The sequence below is a fragment of the Xenopus laevis genome, chromosome 4L, assembly GCF_017654675.1.
Source record: "Xenopus laevis strain J_2021 chromosome 4L, Xenopus_laevis_v10.1, whole genome shotgun sequence".
NCBI lineage: Eukaryota > Metazoa > Chordata > Amphibia > Anura > Pipidae > Xenopus > Xenopus laevis.
This window is the reverse complement of record NC_054377.1, coordinates 50448447-50469219: the sequence shown is the minus strand read 5'-3', so window position 1 is coordinate 50469219 and position 20773 is coordinate 50448447. Positions and strand designations below refer to the sequence as shown.

At 37.4% G+C, this 20773-nt stretch overlaps 1 long non-coding RNA gene across 1 annotated transcript in view; it reads right to left on the bottom strand.

Annotated features, from left to right (window-relative positions):
* Positions 1–6851: 6851 nt before the first annotated feature.
* LOC121403012 overlaps positions 6852–20773 on the bottom strand; it is a 41687-nt gene continuing 27765 nt past the window's right edge. Inside the window, exon 2 of the long non-coding RNA XR_005966949.1 lies at positions 6852–7108. This is a non-coding gene — a long non-coding RNA (uncharacterized LOC121403012). The remainder of the gene's footprint in view (positions 7109–20773) is intronic.

Genomic DNA, 20773 nt, shown 5'->3' with positions numbered 1-20773 from the left:
GAAGTTATAATAATCTTAGTACATTTCAGGATAGCTGCCATTATTGGTATTTCTTGATTACGGAGTTAATTTTTAAAGTCATATAAAATTCTGGGTAACTTTAAAAGAATTATAATTACATGGCATTTGCAAAAGGCTACCATATATCTCTAGACAAGACAGTCAGACAAGTTGTAATCCAATACACCATAAAGAGGGCTTACTTGAAGATAATGATAAGTCTAGTGTACAAATCATGTTTACTTTGAATTTTTATAGGAGGTAATTTTCAAGAGCAGAGATAATCCTTCTGTACTTTATAATATAAATTTAATTTGGAATGTCCCTGGAATGCAGCTAATTATGGATTGCCTTTTCCAACAAATTAATAATTATTAAATCCAGAGGCCATAATGATTAAAAATATCCTTTGTATTGCAAAAGACAATGTGCCGGTACTGTCAGTTGTTTTCAATCATAAGAAAGCAGAGGAGAACCATTTATACAACAGATATAATTATACAAGTAGGATTCAAAATAATAATTTTTAAAAGTGAACAATCAAAGCAAAGTACATACAATCTAAATTTAGATTGCTTGGCATAATAGTCAGCATTTCTCAGATGACAGTTTTGTAGAATCTGGGTCTCCAATAGTATATAAATAAAGAGATATTGTATAGCATTTGTGCAGTTTGTTTACAAGGTGTATATTTCCACTAGATGGTGTTTGTTTTAATCCTGCGCTATTGCTATTGAAATTAATGAAGTTCACCCACTTTATATTTCATATATCTAAAATGTGTTTTTCAAGTGAAACAAAATGCAATGCTTAGCAACTTTATGATAATTAGTTTAACATTTTCACGGTTATTTGTAAATGTAATTGCTATTGAAACTAATATCTGTTCTGGCTGAAAATGTTTAATCAATGTATATTGGAAAGTTGCTTAGACTGATTCTTGAAACTCCAAAATTTTCACATTTACAAAGTGTAAAAAAAAAACATGAAAAACTCTAATACAAAACTTCACCAAGTAAAATCAGATGAGGTCCCATAGTAGTCAATGGGAGCTGCGCTGATCTTATTGGATATTTTTTTTTTAGCTATTCAAAGTTTTAGAGATTTTGGAGGTTTTTCTTTTGCTTGTATTTGTATTCATATAAATACCACTAAAATTTGACCTTTCATTATTGGGTCACTAAGACTTAATTAACTTAACAAATTTCTATTATTTTGTGGTTTCTGTTATATCAGTAGTTTTAGACAGTTTTATACTTAGGGTTGCCACCTGTTCAGTTTTCACCTGAACAGCCCGGTTTTCAGGAGGATTTTAGGAAATCCTGACAGGGCTTTAAAGTGAATGGTGCAGTGATCAGCCAATAGGCAATCACCACATCATTGGACCCGCCCCAACATCATAATGCTTGCCCCTCAAATCACCACCCGCCTGATCTGCCACTCGGCAAAAGGTGGCAACCCTATTCATACTGCTAGGCAGGCTTTAGCTTGGCAGCTCTCTTTGAAGGCCAAGAGTGCCAAAAAAAGTGCTCAGAGAAGCACCCTCAGTCAAGATCAATTCATTTTTTTGGGATTAGAGCCCAAGGACAATGATTCTTACTACTCTGAGTCTTTACAAAACAGAAGATTAACCTGAGCTTAGTACTAGACTTTCATAAGTATATGTAATGTACAGTATAACAGTATTTAAAAGAGAATATTATACATAATAACCAGATTTAGCTGGCCTGTCCAAGTGTTTATCAGTCCTTAGCGGCTATATTTACTTGTTGGCTCTCTTGCATAAACACTGCTATCATGGATTTCAAAGGATACAAGTGTTAATAATATCCCTAGTCAAAATAATTTAAATAAATTAGTTACAATGCTGCCACCCCATCACTGACCTCAAAAAAATATTCTTGAAACATAAGATGTGATTAAAAGTCTGAAGAAAACTGTACAAAGAGTTAGGGATGATGTGCTTAGCTAAAGTGTATAGAAAAGACGACACCATTAATATTATTAGGATTCTAGTTGTCCTTTGGTGCATTTTTCAGTCTGTTAAATTTCAAGATGGTACCGTCTCACCACCAGGGACCAATATAAATAAAATGGAGAAAAAAACAGAGTAATACTGCAGAATATTCTCTGCTGCTCTAGTTTATTGTGCTTTCATACATGACATGTTTCTGGGTTTCCCCCCATTCTCAAGGGTGATGTTTGTGCTCTTCAAGAATTGCAATTGTATAGCGCTGTGCTCTATAGGTGGGGGTAGAACTTTAAGAATTATCTGGCACATAGAGCACTGTGTTATATTGAAGAATAGCTTGCTAAATCTACTAATACTATATTATAATTATTATAATTGCAGAGATTTGTTATAGCTGTATATGGGAACATTAATAGCGGGTGAAAAACACTAACTGCAAATAATATCTTGCATGTTTGGGGATATTATATCCAACAGGGACCAGCGCTATATAGATAATGGAGGATTACAACAAAAAGAAATGAAAAACCATGTAGTGCAGTATTTATGATTTGTATAGTTCCATCAATTGGGCAAAAAAATAGGTAAAAGGAATTTTTGGAATGTGACCTTAGGTTTAGTTGCCCTTTAAATAAACAGGTCGTAGGATTACTTCCACAGACAGCACAGAAACCAAGTTTGAAACCTTATTCACCAATTCATGTGGCAGTAATGCCTACTCACAAACTTTAGTAATGCTTCTCACACATTAATCGTGATCCCTTGTGGTTCTACATCAATCTAATGGCAAAGTTTTATTAGAATTGTATTAGATTTATTTGAGTTTTCATTAGATTAATTATATAGTGTACTTACAATTGTGAAATAAAAAGATATTTGGAGCAGGCTGAATTATATATGGCCTTTAGCCCGCAGGTTGGTAACAATCTCAATAAACAAAAAAGGCAATAAACAGCTACATTAAATAGTGGAGAGTGACACACCCATCCAGTTATAACGCAGCCAGCCAACCAGTTCAGGCCAAGGTTGCAACAATGTATTAAAATATAACTTTTAATTTAAATTGTATTAAAAAAGGAATATCTGGCAACACCAGCATACACATTCACAGCGTGTAGAACACTACGCCGTGCGGGACCATGTTCCTAAAATAACATACAACTAAAAACCAAAGCATAGGCTGGAATGGTGGTGGATATGTGAAATACTGTATTTTAAATAATGGATTCAAATATCCATTGTCAGTACCAGCTCAGTAGGAGTACTTAGCAGAGTCCAGTTAGTATACGTTCCCACCCTTCCACCAGCTCTCCTTCTACCTGGCTACGTTGGGATGAGTGGGAGCTATTCACACCACCTTCCACCTACGCCGCCCTACGCGTTTTGCTGACAAGCAGCTTCGTCAGGGGCATAAGTGCTGGTCACGCTCCTTTCTCCCCTTTAAATAGGCATCTTCCGCGATTATCCGCGCTCCACATTCGCGTGTGGCAGCGTGACGTCACTTCCGGTTTTTTGCCAATAGTACTGCTCAGTACTGGCGGAAGTGCGCGTCTTTTTACTTCAACCCTTAGCTATACAACAGTAGTTTGCCAGTGCAATTCCTCAACATACATATCGTGGGGGAATACCTGCTGGATCGTATGGATTGCTAGGATTTATTTAAAGTAGATAAATGACTGGCCATACTTTAAGTGTACTATATAGTAATATATTTGCAGGACCCGGATGCCTTAAATAACGGAAAAGAGGAGGCAAATGTGCCAATATCAAAAATCAAATATAAATAAATAATAATATACATATCCAAGTTAATTTAAGTAATAAGAAGAGGAAAATATAAATTTGAACTTGATAGGTAGTTAAATATATTCCCCGACTAATACGGTTCTTGTTAAAGCATTAAAGAAATGGTGCAAATGTAAATCCTTCATTCAAACCTTTTGGCGATTTGCTTTGACACCAGTATATCCATTGCACCTCACATTGTAAAAGTTTTCTATTGATATCTCCTATTCTCGTTGTGGGTTGAATGTGTTCCACACCTGTGAATTTCATAACCGAAGTGTTCCCATCATGACACTCATTAATGTGGTTGGCGACTGATGTGTTTCTTTTGTGCAGCACATCGCCTATGTACTCTAAAATCCTCCGTCTCAATTCCCTTTTAGTTTTCCCAATGTAGTTTTTACCACATTCACAACTCATGATGTAGATAACACCTTTTGTCTTACAGTTAATAAACTCTTTAATTAGATATTCTTTCATGTCCGATCTCCCTTCGATTATAGTTGCTTTCTTTATCCATGGGCATGCTTTACAGGTACCACATTTTGTTGGACAGCCAGGTGGAATTTGGTGTACTGCAGTAATGGCTCCGAATGAGCCTGGCTTTGAAGTTCTTGCTACGTCTGAAGGTGATAGTAGTTGGTTTAACACCTATTACTGTTTTTAAGTCATGATCCAGAATGTGCCAATGTTTAGTGAGGATCTGTTTTATCTTCCCATGTTCTGCATTGAAATCGCCTATTACTCGGATGACTTTAGAGTTTTCATTATATTTTCTACCCAGAGTAGGTTTTTTAGGGATTAATAGTGTATTTCTTTCAGTTTCCAGTGCTCTTTTGTATGCCTTCTTAAGAGAGTTATGGCTGTACCCTCGTTGTTTGAATCTGGACTATAGCTTTCCAGCTTCAACCTTAAAGTCCTCCACCGTACTGCACAGTCTTCTTACCCTCAGGTACTGGCCAGTTGGGATGCCCTTGATGGGTGCTGGCTACTGGCGTGTAGCAGGCTATTGGTGGCCGTCTGTTTTCTGAATAAAGTTGTGTGTATATTATTATCAGCCCCTCGAAAAATCCTGATATCTAGAAAATTTCTCTCATTTCTGTCAATGTCAGCAGTCCCTTTAAGATTGATTTCATTGACATTTAGTTTATTGACGAATCCATAGAATTTGTCCTTGGTATCGGACCATATCAATATGATATTGTCTATGTAGCGTAACCACATAGGGATATGTTGAGTATATTCTATGAGTTCATCCCCGAACACCAGATTACTCTCCCACCACCCCAAGTAGATGTTTGCATAACTGGGTGCGCATGTACTGCCCATTGCGGTCCCCCTAGTTTGGTGGTAGTAATGTGAATTAAAGGTAAAATAGTTATGCTGCATAATAAATTCTAGGAGCTCTACCACAAAGGCACTGTGTTTTTCGTATAGTGGGCCCCTTTGTCTTAGAGTATCTTTAACTGCAGTTAAGCCTACCTCATGGAGGATACTGGTATACAGTGACTCCACATCCAAGCATGCGAGAAAATCATGACTGTTTAATGTAATGCCTTGTAGATGTCTTAAGGCATCTATTGTATCTTGGACAAAAGATGGTAAGTTTTCTACAAATGGTTTGAGAATTGTATCAACATAGATACTAGCTGGTTCCTTAAAGCTTCCTATCCCCGAAACTATTGGGCGGCCTGGGGGAGCTGTTGGATTTGGGGATCTTGGGGATGGTATAGAATGTTGGAATAACAGGAAACTTAACCTTTAAAAAGGCATGATCTTCTTTATTAATTAGTTCATTCTCCAATCCCCCTTTTAGGATGTCAAATAATTCACGTTGAAAAACTGTAGTTGGATCACCTCTTAATTTTACGTAACAAGTTTTGTCCGTTAACTGACGCAGACATTCCTGTACATGAAACTCTGTCTAAAATTACTTACTAGTACTTACAATTGTGCTAAAAAGTCATATTTGCTTCACAGTTAAACTCGGTGTTCGGTCTGCATTGATTAGGTTGCAGCCGCTCCTCTCCCTCGTGTCCCTACTCCAGCCCTTCTCTGAAGCAATGTTTTCACCTGACACATTTCGCTGACCAATCAGCTTCTCTTTCCCTCCAGTTTCAACTTTCTGGCTGGTCACTATTGGACATATTATTGTGATACAACAGATATACTGTATCATGTTTGGCAGGAGGAAGAGGACTAAAGAAAGAGTCCACCTGATACAAAGTAACTATTGTTGTTATAATGTATACAGTGTCAGACTGGCCCACCGGGATACCAGGAAAACTCCCGGTGAGCCCAGGTGTCAGTGGGCCCTTGTGCTGCTAGAGATTTGGCCTATTTCATGGCCTTTCCCTATTACTTTGAGAACAACGAGGCTAAATAGATGCAATAATATATTATAGTATGCAAAGAATAGAGGTTGAGTGAGGGGAAGAAGAATAATAATACTGAGAGTGGGCCCCTGGTCTATGGTTTTTTGGTGGGCCCCTGTTGTCCCAGTCTGACACTGGATGTATATAAAGTTAAAAAAAATCCCTATGCAAGAGTGTACAATTGGGCTTCCTGTACTAGAACAGACAAATATGAGAGAATAAAACAATAAAAACAATATATAGCTTACAGATGCAGCCAATTAAAAAATGTCAGTCTCTTAGATTATTTCTTGCCGACCCCTTCACAGTCTCTCAACTGTATATAAGTCCAAAACCAAGCGTATATATACTCCCAAAAGGTATATATATAAGAAGAGATCAGCGCCTGTGGCAACAGAAATTAAAAACAAGCATAGCGTAATACGTTCATAATATGAGATATCACCCCGTGCATTCACTGGATGTTAAATAGGTGTATTCTCCCCTTTTCCTTTTTTCCTTTTCCTTTTTCTTTCCACCTCCACCTTCTATGTAAAATGCCTACTTACAAACCACTGCTGTGGTGTTATGCATATAACGAGAAGCCCTTTCTGGTCCCTCCTTCAAGGTTCGCCGCTCCTTCCAGGTCCCAAGCCAGGAATATAAAACCAGTGATAGTGTAATACCGTTTTTTATTTAAAACTAATTAAAATCAATAAAAAATTTACACTCACATTTACCCTGATGGGTTTTGCGCATTGAGTCCAATAAAAACTTTGTGTGGGGTTCCCAGGGGTGGTCCTGTCAGCTCACTCCAGACTCCCTCGTGGTGCCTTGCTTCTGGGTTGTTGTGTCCCCCAAACTGTGCCTAACGCGTTTCGCTGTGTGTTGTCAGCTTCCTCAGAGGCGCCTCAGAGCTGAATATATTCCACTTCACAGGAAAGGCATTATCTTTTCTTCACCTCTATCGCTAACTTACACCCCCATTAATAGTCACCTGAAGGAAAAGGGGAGAATACACCTATTTAACATCCAGTGTATGCACGGGGTGATCTCTCATATTATGAACGTATTACGCTATGCTTGTTTTTAATTTCTGTTGCCACAGGCGCTGATCTCTTCTTATATATATACCTTTTGGGAGTATATATACGCTTGGTTTTAGACAAATATGACTATTAAAGTTGTCAGAGGCAGCTTTTTGCATTGCCCAGTAACCTGCGACTTGATAAAGGGCCTGAAGGGGCAGAAAATGTTGTATAAATAATGTTCTAAATAAATCACTACTGCTTGCTTTAATCAATTTCATTGTATTGCTGCTTCTGAGAAATGTTAGTGGACCTGCTGTAAGATGCCATAGTCACTATTTATTGGGATGGTGGGTGACTGTTTGGGCCTTTGAAATACCAGGGTCTACTGTATTTAAAATCCTAATCTGGCCTGACCCAAATAGCAGGAGAGGGTCTTTCAGTATCAGTACCTCGTACCTTCACAGGTGAACTACAAGTTTAGACACTGCTACGTGAGGCCTCATGGCAGGTGCAGCCCTGTATCTAATTTTATAGAAAGTGAATTTATAGTATTTGCTGAAAACTTCCCTGAACTATAAATATTTAAAAAGAGGGAATTTAGGGTGTTTGCATCCCTTTAACAACAATTATTCTCTTGCATTATATATTTAATACAGATATGGGACTTGTTATCCTGAATGCTCGGGACCTGGGGTTTTCCCTATAATGGATCTTTCCATAATTTGGATCTTCATACCTTCATACAAGTCCACTAGAAAATCATGTAAACATTAAATAAACCTGGTAAAATGCTGGTTTTGCTTTCAATAAGGATTAATTATATTTTAGTTTGGATCAAGCACTAGGTACCGTTTTATTATTACAGAGAAAAAGGAAATCAATGTTGAAAATTTGGATTATTTGGGTAAAACGGAGGCAGCCTTTTCATAATTTGGAGCTTTCTGGTAACAGGTTTCTGTATAACAGATCCCATTCCTATAAATTAATATTCTGTGCATAAAAATAAAGCATATATTAATGAGTTGGCCCCTAATAAATTGTAACGTTCGCCATTCTTTTCTACAGGCAATTCTATTACAAAGCTGGCAACTTTAACAGGACACTATTCTTTAGGAATAAGTAACATATACACTCAAATATAGATGGGCAGGAGACTCCCTCCAGTACATAGTCTGGTACCCACATTGCGTCTGTTTTTAAATAAAGGTCATTGTAACCCATCATATGATTTATTCTGAAGGTTAAACTCTACAAAATGAAAAGCAGTAAAACTGCAATACTTTTACAATGCTTTTTATAAACACAGCTGAATAGAGGAATTTGTAGTCCTCTTCTTATTGCAAATAAGCATTTATTTGTGTTTTAATTGTTACAACCTGCTCATTCTCATCTCAAAGTACACAGTGTTTTCGTACTGCAGTTTAAATATAGTTTTGATTATGTTCTTTAATTTGCCAGGATGCTCATAGCAGTGATATAGTGAGTCACTATTATGTAAATGATTGTGCCCAGAGATTCTGTTTGTTTAGCAGCACTGGAGATTTTCAACATATTTTCAGAATGACAAAAATATATTGCAGTGACATGCTGTCAAAACACCAGGAGGGAAACAAAATCAAATACAAAGTGACATATTGAATTGGAAGCGCAGCAAGTAAATGGCATATAATAGGTATTCGGTTGTGGAACACACTAAGCAGATTACGGAAGCATAGTGAAATTTACAAAGTTTTAGCGGAGTTTTGAAAAGTAAAATAGATGAAAATAATCTTAAATGCTGATGAAGTGTGTGTGTGCTTGTTTGTTCCCCTATTGGAAGCTATTCTCCCTTAATATGTTAAAGAAAAACATCAGGGCTGGGAAAGTGCTTTGTATTTTCAGAAAATAGAATTGGAGCATTTTGAGGTCTTGTTCAGAGTTCAGACCTTCCCTAAAGAATTATCTTGCGATATTTCAGAAAAACAAGAAAAAAAAAAAATGAAATATTGGTTGGAATTTTATTTAAAGGTAAATTAAACCCTAAAATCAAATATGGCTAGAAATTATGTATTTTATTGACTGAACTTACTGCATCAACCTAGAGGTTCAGCATCCAGGCCTTCAAATTTGTGCACAGAAGTTCTCCATATTAGATTTTGTCACCATCGCTTGAGTGTCAGTGACATGCTCTGGGCAGCTAAATTCAGGGGTTGTCAAGCAGAAAATGAGGTTTGCTTGCTGTAGAAGACCTTTTTATGACATGTTTGGAAGCAACATGTGGAGGTGTAATTATCAACAGTCTAATTTTCGTAGTTTTAAAGGATTTTGAAACCACGACTAAACTCGCTTTCTATAAAACCACGAATACCATGAAATCTATTAAGAGATCCAAACTGAAAAAAAGAATAAACGGGAAAAGTTATGAAAACTGTGACTTTTCCAAGTTGCCGCACAATAACTGACTTTTCAGAATTGCCGCACAAAAGTCAGTGTCAATAAGACTCAAAATTCTCAAACCACAAATCAAAGAAAGACCATCCAAATGTAAAAGGGACTTCTGCAATTGACTTCTACATGTTTTCGACAAGTTTTAGCTGGAGTATTTTTCGTATTTGGAATTGTTAAAGTTTTGTTGCATAATAAATCCCGAAAAAGTTGAAGCTGAATAAGTCAGCCGCAAAGCATGTGCAATGAATCAGCAGAGAAGAAGACGGGAATTAAAGGGGCATCTTCAGAGGTACAGATCTTCACTCTCGCTGGGTCAACTTCTCATTGACTTAAATGCATTTGGCAAATTTTTTGCCGTTTTACAAATTTTTGGTGAAACAAAACAAGCGATATTTGCCCATCCCTAATCTTCACTACAAAAGGGCTGTGGTCATTTTGGGCTGGAACAGAGTCTCAGAAGATAATGTGCAGCATTTCTAGCCTGCTTCCTTGATGAACTGTTGACAAATATTTTTTGATAGTGGTACTTATTTATAATATCCAGTTCTTAACCATAAATAGCCGATTATTGAAAATAAAAGTAATAGACCAAACATATCTAGTAGAAGTATAGGATCTTGCTGTAGTTTGTATCACCATACCTTGTCTGCTTATACTCATTTACAAATTAAATAAACCCAGTAAGAATGTTTTACCAGATAAGGGATTCAGCACTTGTGTGCACAGCATGGTAGGTTGGTTCCAGCCAGCACTAAATTGTTTGCTACATACAGTGAGGGACTGGGTTTGCTTGGAGGTTAAGTGATCTGAATCTCAAGCTAGAGTTCCTGGCTGGAATCCACATGGTAGCTTTTTGAGACCCCAGGCAACAACTTAAACCCCTGTTTTCCTGGCATCTTTAATCTTCCAATGATGACAGTCTTGTTAACTAAAAAAACCCATAAAGTGCTTGTTGTCTCATGTGAAAAAAGCATATAAATTATTCCCTTTGAAACATCCAGCGGGTATCTTAATTATTCTATGTTATATGAACTCATCCAACATGTTTCATCATACCTCTAGTGTATATGGATGGGTACACATTACAGGGAATTCTATCGGAATAACCAGCCGAACTCATTGCAAAATAACTGATCAGAGTGAGTCTGATTTTCTTTAGGGTGGTGCTGTTTCCAGATAGTGGGCGAACCAGTCAGTAGACTACATGCTCGATTGGCTAGCTTTAGGGGATTTGAATAAGGTACTGTATAACGGTGGAACGATTCAGTTAAAAGAAAAAATACCCATAGTGAACAAATGTTATTCGGAAGCTTTACACCTATGCTGGGTTTATGCATCAGACAGTAAACAAGCAGTGTATGCAGTGTGTTTTTTTCCGGTGCTTCTTTCTAGATAGATCCAATTTGCACTTGTGCTTGTGTATTGTCTGTCTATAGGAAACATATTAAAGGGACAGTAAACACATAATTAAAAAGCTTAATACTCAACCCTAAGGCTTTTACAGGACATTTGGAATTAAAATGCATATGCAAATGTAAATACATCAAACATGAGAAGTCACATGACATATTTCATTTTGATTTATGTCACATTGAGTTAGTAAAATATCTAACATGTAAATAATGTTATAATTAGCCATTCGATGAATGCCTAAAGGTGGCCATAGACGTGCAGATATAGCCTTCATATCGGACGAACTATCGTGCCACTAACCATTCAGATCAGTAGTAAAATAACAAATGTTCTACCCCTGAAGGCAATCGTACAAAAGTCATGTCCGACAAAAGCTGGTGACAGTCTCCCACTGATATCGTCAGGTAAACAACACATACAGAAATAATATCGGTAGCCGACAGTAATTTTCTAACCTATTGGCCTGAACGACCACTCTCCATGGCACAAAAATGTTGGGACACACCACAAACGGCCCAAAAATTGCACAAAACTGAGCTTTGTACGATCAAATCTTTGCGTCTATGACCACTTTTACTCTTCTTTAAAGGGGTAGTTCACCTTCAAGGTCATTTTTAGTTATAGAAGGGCTAATTCTAAACAACTTTTCAATTGGTCTTTATTATTTATTTATATTTTTTTAGTGATTTGCCTTCTTCTGACTTCACTGAGGGGTCACTGACCCCATCTGAAAACAAATGCTCTGTAAGGCTACACATTTATTATTATTACTACTTTTTATTACTCATCTTTCTGTCCAGGCCCTCTCCTATTCCACTCTCTTATTCAAATCAGTGCAAGGTTGCTAGGGTAATTCAGACCCTCAAATGACCTCAAAATTTGAATAAATTCTTATTTTTCAAAAAAACTTGAATATCTAAAACTCAAACTAATGTTACCAACCGGAAAACTCGAATCAAACTCAAATCAAATCGTCAAATTTGAATTGTTCCCAGGTATGATAAATCTCAAATTTGAATTATTTTGTTAATTATTATTTTGTTAACATTTTTTAATAAATCTGCCCCTTAAGGTGGCCATAGATGTTACAATTACAATCTTTCCTGAAAAAGATTGTACGTTTAAATACACACGTTTAGAGCTGAATCATCAGATATACAGGTAGAAACAATAGAATTCTACCTGTATCTGATGATTCATCACTAACAATGGCTGATGTTTGGGTGCCTTTAAAGGCACAGCCCAATCGACGATATCCTAGTCTTCTGCCAATATCGTTTTGCTTGGCTCCCACCATACACACACCAAATATCGCACGGAAATTTTTTTTGTATGTTATTATTGGTGCGTCTATGGCCACCTTTACACACATGAACACAACCACATACACACAACATAACTTTATCTCTGTGTATGCTTACTGGGTGGATTTTGCTCATATCTCCTATTTATCAATGGGGGAATCTTGTATTCCACACCTTTTTCAAAAGAACAATGAAATTGCAGTTTATGCAGGGCCACTTGTGGAAGATTTTCTTTTATCCCTTCGATTAATGTGGCCCAAACCATCAGTGATTTCTTATTATCACTTGAATATTGATGTTTGCATTAGTTGCAGCACTGGCCAAACACCAGCCATCGATATTGAAATACAGATCTCTGAAGATACTGCTACACGTTTTTGTGCTTTAGATGGAGTTATTCTGTGGAGCATTGTACTCAAAACCTATTCACTTGATAAAGAGAGGAAATGGGAATGAAAGTGCCTTTTTCTATACAGAGATTTTTCTTACAGTGTAATAAGTGTTCACACTGGAGGATTCACCTCTTCCCTCCTTCACAGCCCGCAACATTACAATGCCTTCATTTTCTTTCCAGTGCAGCATTTCCATTGTGCTTTGCAGACTATAACAAATCCCCAGATACATTTGGAACGAGCTGCACTCAGGTAGGTTATATAACAAGACAATGCTTCAGAATTTGTCATTATTCATTAGTGTTTATTTTGTCAGCTTATGTTTAGGCTTGTGCGCGGCAGAGATGAACCCTGTAGGTACTGGTAGGCACAGATGTCATCATTACTTAAAGCGCAATATAACTGACATTACATTATTTCTGCATGTTGGCCTGTTGGGGGTAGAATTAAAAAGTGATTTACATAAATACTGAGATTAAAAACCTTGTTTCATGCCTCTGAAGGTTTAGAATATACCAGAAGCCCGTGTGGAATTCCTTCTTGTTCTTCTTAAACAGTGCTAATATTAATGAATGAATATGCTCTATATTCATATTTATTGGATAACTAAGAGAAATGATTTAGCACGCCTCATTTGATTTGGATACAGCTGTTTATTATGAATTTCTTATATGTGCCTGTTCATTAAATTACAATTTTGCTATGCTAGCTTTATGCATTATGATATATTTTAGTGCATTTCACCTTGAAATGACATTTTTTCCCTGCGGTGTCTCAGTGTATAGCCAAGCCATTAGAATAGGTTATTGGGTTTCAAATCTGATGTTGAGGTTGAAGCTCCTAAAAATATTAGATTATATGTGGTTTCATCCATGGTGACAGAGCTTAAACATACATCTCAACTGGCCTTTTCATGTGATTTTTCTTTTGTAAAACATCATAGTTTAACAGAACCAATTCCCATATGTATCACAAACTGCAACTAAATATATATATGATCCCCTTTAAAAAATTCAGCTTTTAAGAGAGGAGCTCAATTGCGACCAATGAAAGGTGCAAGTTGGGATTGTATCTGGGAGGAGGTCTGGGAGTAATTTTTGTGGTGCAAGTGTGCTGCATGTATTGATACAAGCCCATTGCAGGAACCCTAGAGATAGTGCCACCCTCATGATTGTGGCAGCTCAAGGGTTTCCCAGCATCAGTAGAAACAGCTGCATGCAACAATGTCATGCACAACTATGCTCATACAATCACAACTGCATGTTCATTAACAGATCCAAGCTAAGATGTATGCATGACATGTCCCTATTGCTGCAATTTATTAAGGCTCACTTTTGCATTGTTGCTTTATGTGACTGATTGTTCGAAAATCGTGTACAAATGGCTAAAGGGGACCCTGGAGCTACTGCCACCATGAACATGCCAGTAATTCCAGAGTTCACACAGAAGGCATCATCAATTTGTGTAACAGACTAAAAGCAGAGTCTTACTTATACGAAAATTTAAAATGTAAATATTTGTAAGCATCAGACGCAATTTTGAAATGGTACAGATTTACTCAAGGGCGAAGCGGCAAATGCTGGCGTCAATTCACCAGCGCTGCTGCCTGCCGGGACTTTGCCGATTTACTCACTGGTGCAGGCACCAATTCACTAGCGAAAGAGATTGACGCTAGCGCTCATTTGCACTCTATCGGCAGGCGACATGGACGTTACTTCACAAATTCACTAAAATGCAGATATTACTGAATGTTACCTCTTTCGCCAGACTTGCCTTCACCAGCTCAGACCAGGTGAAATGCATAGATCTTCCTCAATGTTCTGTTACTTATATCATTTTTTTTGGAAAAAGCTTCTAAGTCCAAAAAAAGATGGCTTCTTTTCCTTTTTTGAGTGAGTGATAGCCTGCAAAAGTCCTTTTTTTGGGGTAAACGGATTCCCCCAAACATATGGAACATAAACTATACAGTGGGCTCATGTGTAGTGCATTATAACAACTCTATTTTCTTTATTAAGGTTCCCTGGAATTGTGTAATGTATTTGCTGCAACATATACGTCAATTCAACCTTAAATTTCCTCCGGTATGCAAATTGACCTGAGTGCAAGACCTCTAGCAAATTTGCGCTAGGCAGAAATTAATGCTAGCGCACCTTCGCTTTGAATTGCTCGCATTGCTGAAGTAATGCTAGTGAAAAGTCGCCAGTATCCGCCGGCCAGGACGAAACTCTGCATTTTAGTAAATTTGCATTGTCTCAGCGAATTTTCTCGTGGCTAAGTTTACCATGCTGTTATCACTGTCCTCGCTCAATCCTGCTTCTCACACTTAGCTTGTCTCCTATATTCATTCCACTTATATGCTTGTTCCCATGAATCCCTGCCAACACACAGGTGCTATGTAAAGATAGAAACATCTTTTTGATTTTCAACCTGTAATGGTTTTATAAAAGACAGCGATTTTATTGTGTGTCCACTTCGTGCATATATTATCTTTTACATGTATCGGTTTTTCTATGGTCTGAATTCATAATGGTTTTTTGTTCATCTGATCTCATTTTTTTTGCAAATAATATTACACATCAATTATGCAAATTTATCCTGGGAATGTTTCACTGATAGTGGCTTGACAGTTTCATGAAGGAATGTGTCCTCCCTACTGTGCAAGACAGAAACTTATCTTTCTTTGATCCTCAACTTTCACTAATGAAGATGAATGTTGAAAGCATCCTATATAAAGACTGTGAGTTATTCCATAATTCTAAAGGCAAGAAAACATAAAAAATGAATATCTATCAATCCATCATCTGTCCATAATCTGTCCATCATCTATACATCATCTATCCATCTAGTATCTATCAACTAGTATCTATCAACTAGTATCTATCAACTAGTATCTATCAACTAGTATCTATCAACTAGTATCTATCAACTAGTATCTATCAACTAGTATCTATCAACTAGTATCTATCAACTAGTATCTATCTAGTATCTATCTAGTATCTATCTATCTATCTAAATGTCTGTCTATCCATCTGCCTATATATGAATATGTCTTGCTGAAATATTATAAAATCACAATATTGATTCAGACATTATTGCTGCTCAGGAACAAGCTGGTTAATCACATTGAAATTAAAAATCATTTAGCTCTTTAGGGCTACATGTTGTTTTTGGATAGGTTGAACATTTTGGAAGAATTTCCTCAAGGCATCTGTTAAGTAATTTATTCTGTTTACTTCTCCGTCACGGTAACTTAGTATCACATTAACTATTTAATATTCAGTTATCATTATGATGTGTGTGTGTGTGTGTATTATAATACACCACTGACATTCCTTTAGCTTATGACAGAGTTCATAGGAGGAGAGGTTGGTTCTACCAAGACAAATGTTTTATTTTCAGACAGGGACATACTGTAGACTAAATGGTGCAAACACAGTATTATTTGTGATTGTCTATCAAGATGTGCTGTCTATGGTGAAGGGGAAAGAAGCAAAGGCTACATTATTCATAAAGCGATATTTCAAACATCATCCTGTACCAGAATCAGTGTGTGAACACTTTGCAGTCCCAGCGCAGTCTGTTAATCCATAAGTGCCAGAGCGAGGTTTTGAAATGCACTGATCGGCTTCCTGGAATCCTCACAGTAAAAAAGGGCACATCTTAATGTTCAAGCATTAATTAGAGGGCTGAGAGAAACTATATAATATTGCATATTCTGACAGACTGGATGATGCATACTGACTTAAAGATCAGATCAAGATCAATTGCAGTGTAATTGTCATTCAGTAAAAGTTAAAAAGAAATATATGGTACATTTTAGTTTGGTCCTGAGCTGAAAAACTGTATATCTGCTTTAACTTCTTATTTCTACCCACTGTGGGTTTTATATATAAAGACTGATAAGTTGAGTGGATTTCAGTATTTACTGAGTGTTGGAACAGAAAGGAACAATGAAAAAAGCTATATAGTCTAATTACCCCAAACTCCTTGATAATCTAAAGAAGGATCTGGACAAATGGCACTCATATCACCTCTCCTGGTTTGGTAGGATAGCGGCCATTAAAATGACGCTATTGCCTAGGATACTTTACCTCTTTAGAACATTGCCGATACACTTCCCCGAATCAGCAGCTTCCTCGCTTCAAAAAGCTGTATCGAACTTTATATGGGAGGGCAGGAAGCCAAGATTAAGGCTGCTATCATGACAAAACCGAAATCATTGGGAGGCTTGGGAGTACCCCATCTATACAGATATTACCTTGCAAGTAGGTTGGAAGCGATGATACACACTCATGCACCAACTGGGGAACCCTGGCAGTCCATCGAAAATCACTATTCGGCCCCACTACAACATTTATTTTGGATCCCTAAAGCGGCTAGGGTCTCCCTTCCACACCTCCTTCCCCCGTCACAGCAAGCTTTAGATCTTTGGGACTCTATAGCGTTCAAGATGAAATTGAGCAACACTGCCACAAAATTCAGGACTATTTTTAACAATAAAGACTTCCCCCCAGGTGGCACTCCCATGGAGTTTCAGATCTGGATATCTGCGAACCTGACAACCTTATTGGATTTTGTCTCTGAAGGGACTGTTAAATCTTTTCAGCAACTTAGGGAAGAATATAGTATTCCCCATGCACAATTCTATCGCTATTTACAGATTCGGCACTACGTGAACATTGCTTGCAAAGCCCAAACGTCTTCCACTCTTACATACTTTGAAAAGCTGTGTCGCAACCACTCATACCCAAGACATCTTATCTCACTTCTGTATGTTAGCCTCTCGACTGACAACACAGTTACACGTCAGCCTTACATGCAGAAGTGGGAAGAGGATTTAGACCTTGCCATTTCTGATAAGTCCTGGTCGGAAATCTGGGACACGGCCAGGCGAACTTCAATATGTGCAGCCTCTAGTGAGAGAGCTTATAAAATAATTTTTCGGTGGTATTACACCCCCACACGCATTGCTACCCTCAGCGGTAACCCTGATCACTCGCAATGCTTTAGAGGCTGTGGAGAAAGGGGTTCCTTCCTGCACACCTGGTGGACCTGTACAGTGGCTCAGATATTTTGGAAGATGGTGGCAACTTTGCTCTCTGAAGCTCTGCGTTGCGTTATACAGCCCTCCCCACACACTTTTCTCTTGGGAATGAGGATTAGGGCCATACTCTTGAAACAAACACGTATTTTAGCCACTCATATCCTGACAGCAGCAAGATCATTATTGGCAGCAAATTGGAAGAGACCTACACTTCCGAGCTTACAAATTTTGATATCAAAGGTGAATTGGATTAGGGCGATGGAATCCATAAGGAACAGACTTCAGGATAGAAGTTATGAGGGGGAACTGGAGTGGTATCCGTGGGCTCAGTATCTGGAGACTTTGCAACTTCGAGGTATCGTACAATAGTCTGCCCTTCCTACCTTCCCAGACCTCGTCAGACCTGTCTATTTTTCTATATTCCTTTTTCTTTTTCTCTATCTACCTTTATACTAAACTCATTCATTTCCATGCGGATTCATTTTCTCGTTATGGCAATATTCATCTCCATGATATGATGCATATGTGTTGATTGAGCTAATTGAACAGTCATATTCTGTTATGCAGCAGCTACTACTGTCACTTGAATATCCTTCCGCATCTTTGTTGTACCTCTTGTCTTTCTTTGGAAATGCTGGTTAATAAAAAATTTTAAATAAAAAAAAAAAAAAGCTATATAGTGATGTTCTATGTTCTATCATATCATAAATGATTTACCTTCTGGATAATAGACACTTGTAGGCCTTTCTGTAAAAGTAATATGACAACTAAAAGACACAGCCACTCCCTAATAGAGAAAATAAGACTGATGAAGGTAAGGCTTCTTATCTGATCAATAGTAAGGCATATAGATTCAGTGTCAAACCAGGACATGGCTTCACTCCATGAACTCCTGACATTACAGTTGATCTTGCATCTTTTGCCCCTCACTAAATCACATACTCAGCAAGCTCAAGATTTCTATCACTGCCTTTCCACCACCACAGCACTTCTTTAGAGAGATGATGCAGGAACTGTTTAACTGCATCGGTACTGAACAATCATAACTACCTTTTTGTATTATATTTATGTACAAAAATAAAAGTAAAAACTTATTTGGGAAAAAAAACATGCATGTGGCCTAAATTAAATATAGTTTTCGTATAATGAAACATATATTATTTTGGTTTATTGAGGAGAAATTTATAGAAAGGTGGTCGAATGTGGGAGTTTTTTTTATACACTACCTCGAATGAACTCACAACTCGAAGTTGTGAAAACCAAAAACTCAAATTATTCAAGTTTTCAGACAAAACCCTTCGAACATCATGAAGACTATTCACATCTTCAAATGGTTCAAGGGACCCCTGCCATTGACTCCTACATGACCTAGACAGATTTTAGATGGTGTATTTTCAGATTTGAGCTATTTCTATAGTTGGTGTATAATAAATCTTGAAAAATTCAAGCTTTTTTTTTCTGGTTTTTTAACCCAGAAATGTGAGTTTTGAGCAAAAAAAATCAACTCAAAAACTCGAATTTACATAACTCCCTGGCACCATTGCAACACATTACTGCTGATACAAAATTTTCCTGTAAACTGATTCGTCTAGCTTTGGATCCAATCTATGAGGTCATAAAACTACTCTAGAATGCATGGTTAGCTGTCACTGAACTACAGAATTGCACTATATATGTAAATCTGTCTTATAAGCACAACCCTTTTTTCTTTTAGTTAGACGAACAATCATATTTTAATATTATCTGTACATTGTGGAATATTGTTAATGATTGTTTATGATGGTTTATCTGTGGCCAGCGGATTAATATGAATGTGACATGACAAAAAGCTGATGGGCATCAATTATTTTGACGCGCAACAATTTTTACACAAACAACTTTAATGTTGCAGCAAATTTTTTTCGCCTGCAAATTTTTGCAGCAGTTTTGCGAAACAATTCGCAGGTGGCGAAATGCCGAAATAAATTTGCCCATCATTAATCATGATATAAGGAGATGCCAGTTAGAAGCTGAAGTCTTTGGGTAATGGCATTGTGTGGTACAGGTATGGGACCCGTTATCCAGAACACTTGGGACCGGGGGTTTCTGGATAAGGGATATTAAACTGATTTGGATCTCAATACCTTAAATCTACCAAAAAATCCTCTAAACGTTAAATAAAACCAATAGGATTGTTTGCCTCCTATAATAATTAAATATATTTTAGTTAAAGGACATATTTTCCTACCATGTATTTGGCAAGTTTGGCATATCTTCCCCACCCAAGGCACATTATTTGTAATTCATATACTCCCTCCATTTGCCAGTGCCAACACATTTTCCTAAAACAAATGACAGCTTTCACCTGGCAGCCATTTTCCCTCTGACACATCATCTATAACATTGACATTTGCAAACAGGACATGTATGCTGTAAAGTTCATGTAATGCAGAATGCAGGTTTACACAGGCACAACATACTTTAATATAAAGTTCTGCTGGGGTTGAGCACTGTAATGGTTAAGCTGAGCTCAGGAGAGGTGGTTAGGGGAAAAAAATAGGATCAAACAGTAAGAGCAGAGTTTCTGTGGGGACCAGCAATGCTATCACTTCATTGGCTGTTGGACTGGAGGGTGTGTTTAGTAATCTGAGCTGAGAAGAACCGAGCATGCTCATAAATCAACAGCCAAAGCAAATTCCTGAGGGCTGAAGGGGATAGAGGAAGAGAAGGATTTCTAAGTGATTGAGAGGATGCTGCAGTTTACTGTTACCCTTTTAACAACCAGAGTGGCAGTTTTCTAAAGATTTCAAAGAGGCTGTTCACTGACTACATTTTGTGGAGGCGGTTTACATGTCCTGCAAGATCATATAAAGATCAAGCATGTAAGATCAAGCACAGGGTAAACATTTTAATTATTTAAATTAATTAATTAATGGAGTCTACGGGAGATGGCTTTCCTGAGATTCAGAGCTTTCTGGATTACGGATACCAGACTGCACTAGTGACTATGAATATGATGACGTCTATTTAACTGAGCAATATCTCTTGCAGCACTTCCCAGCTTTCCTTGAA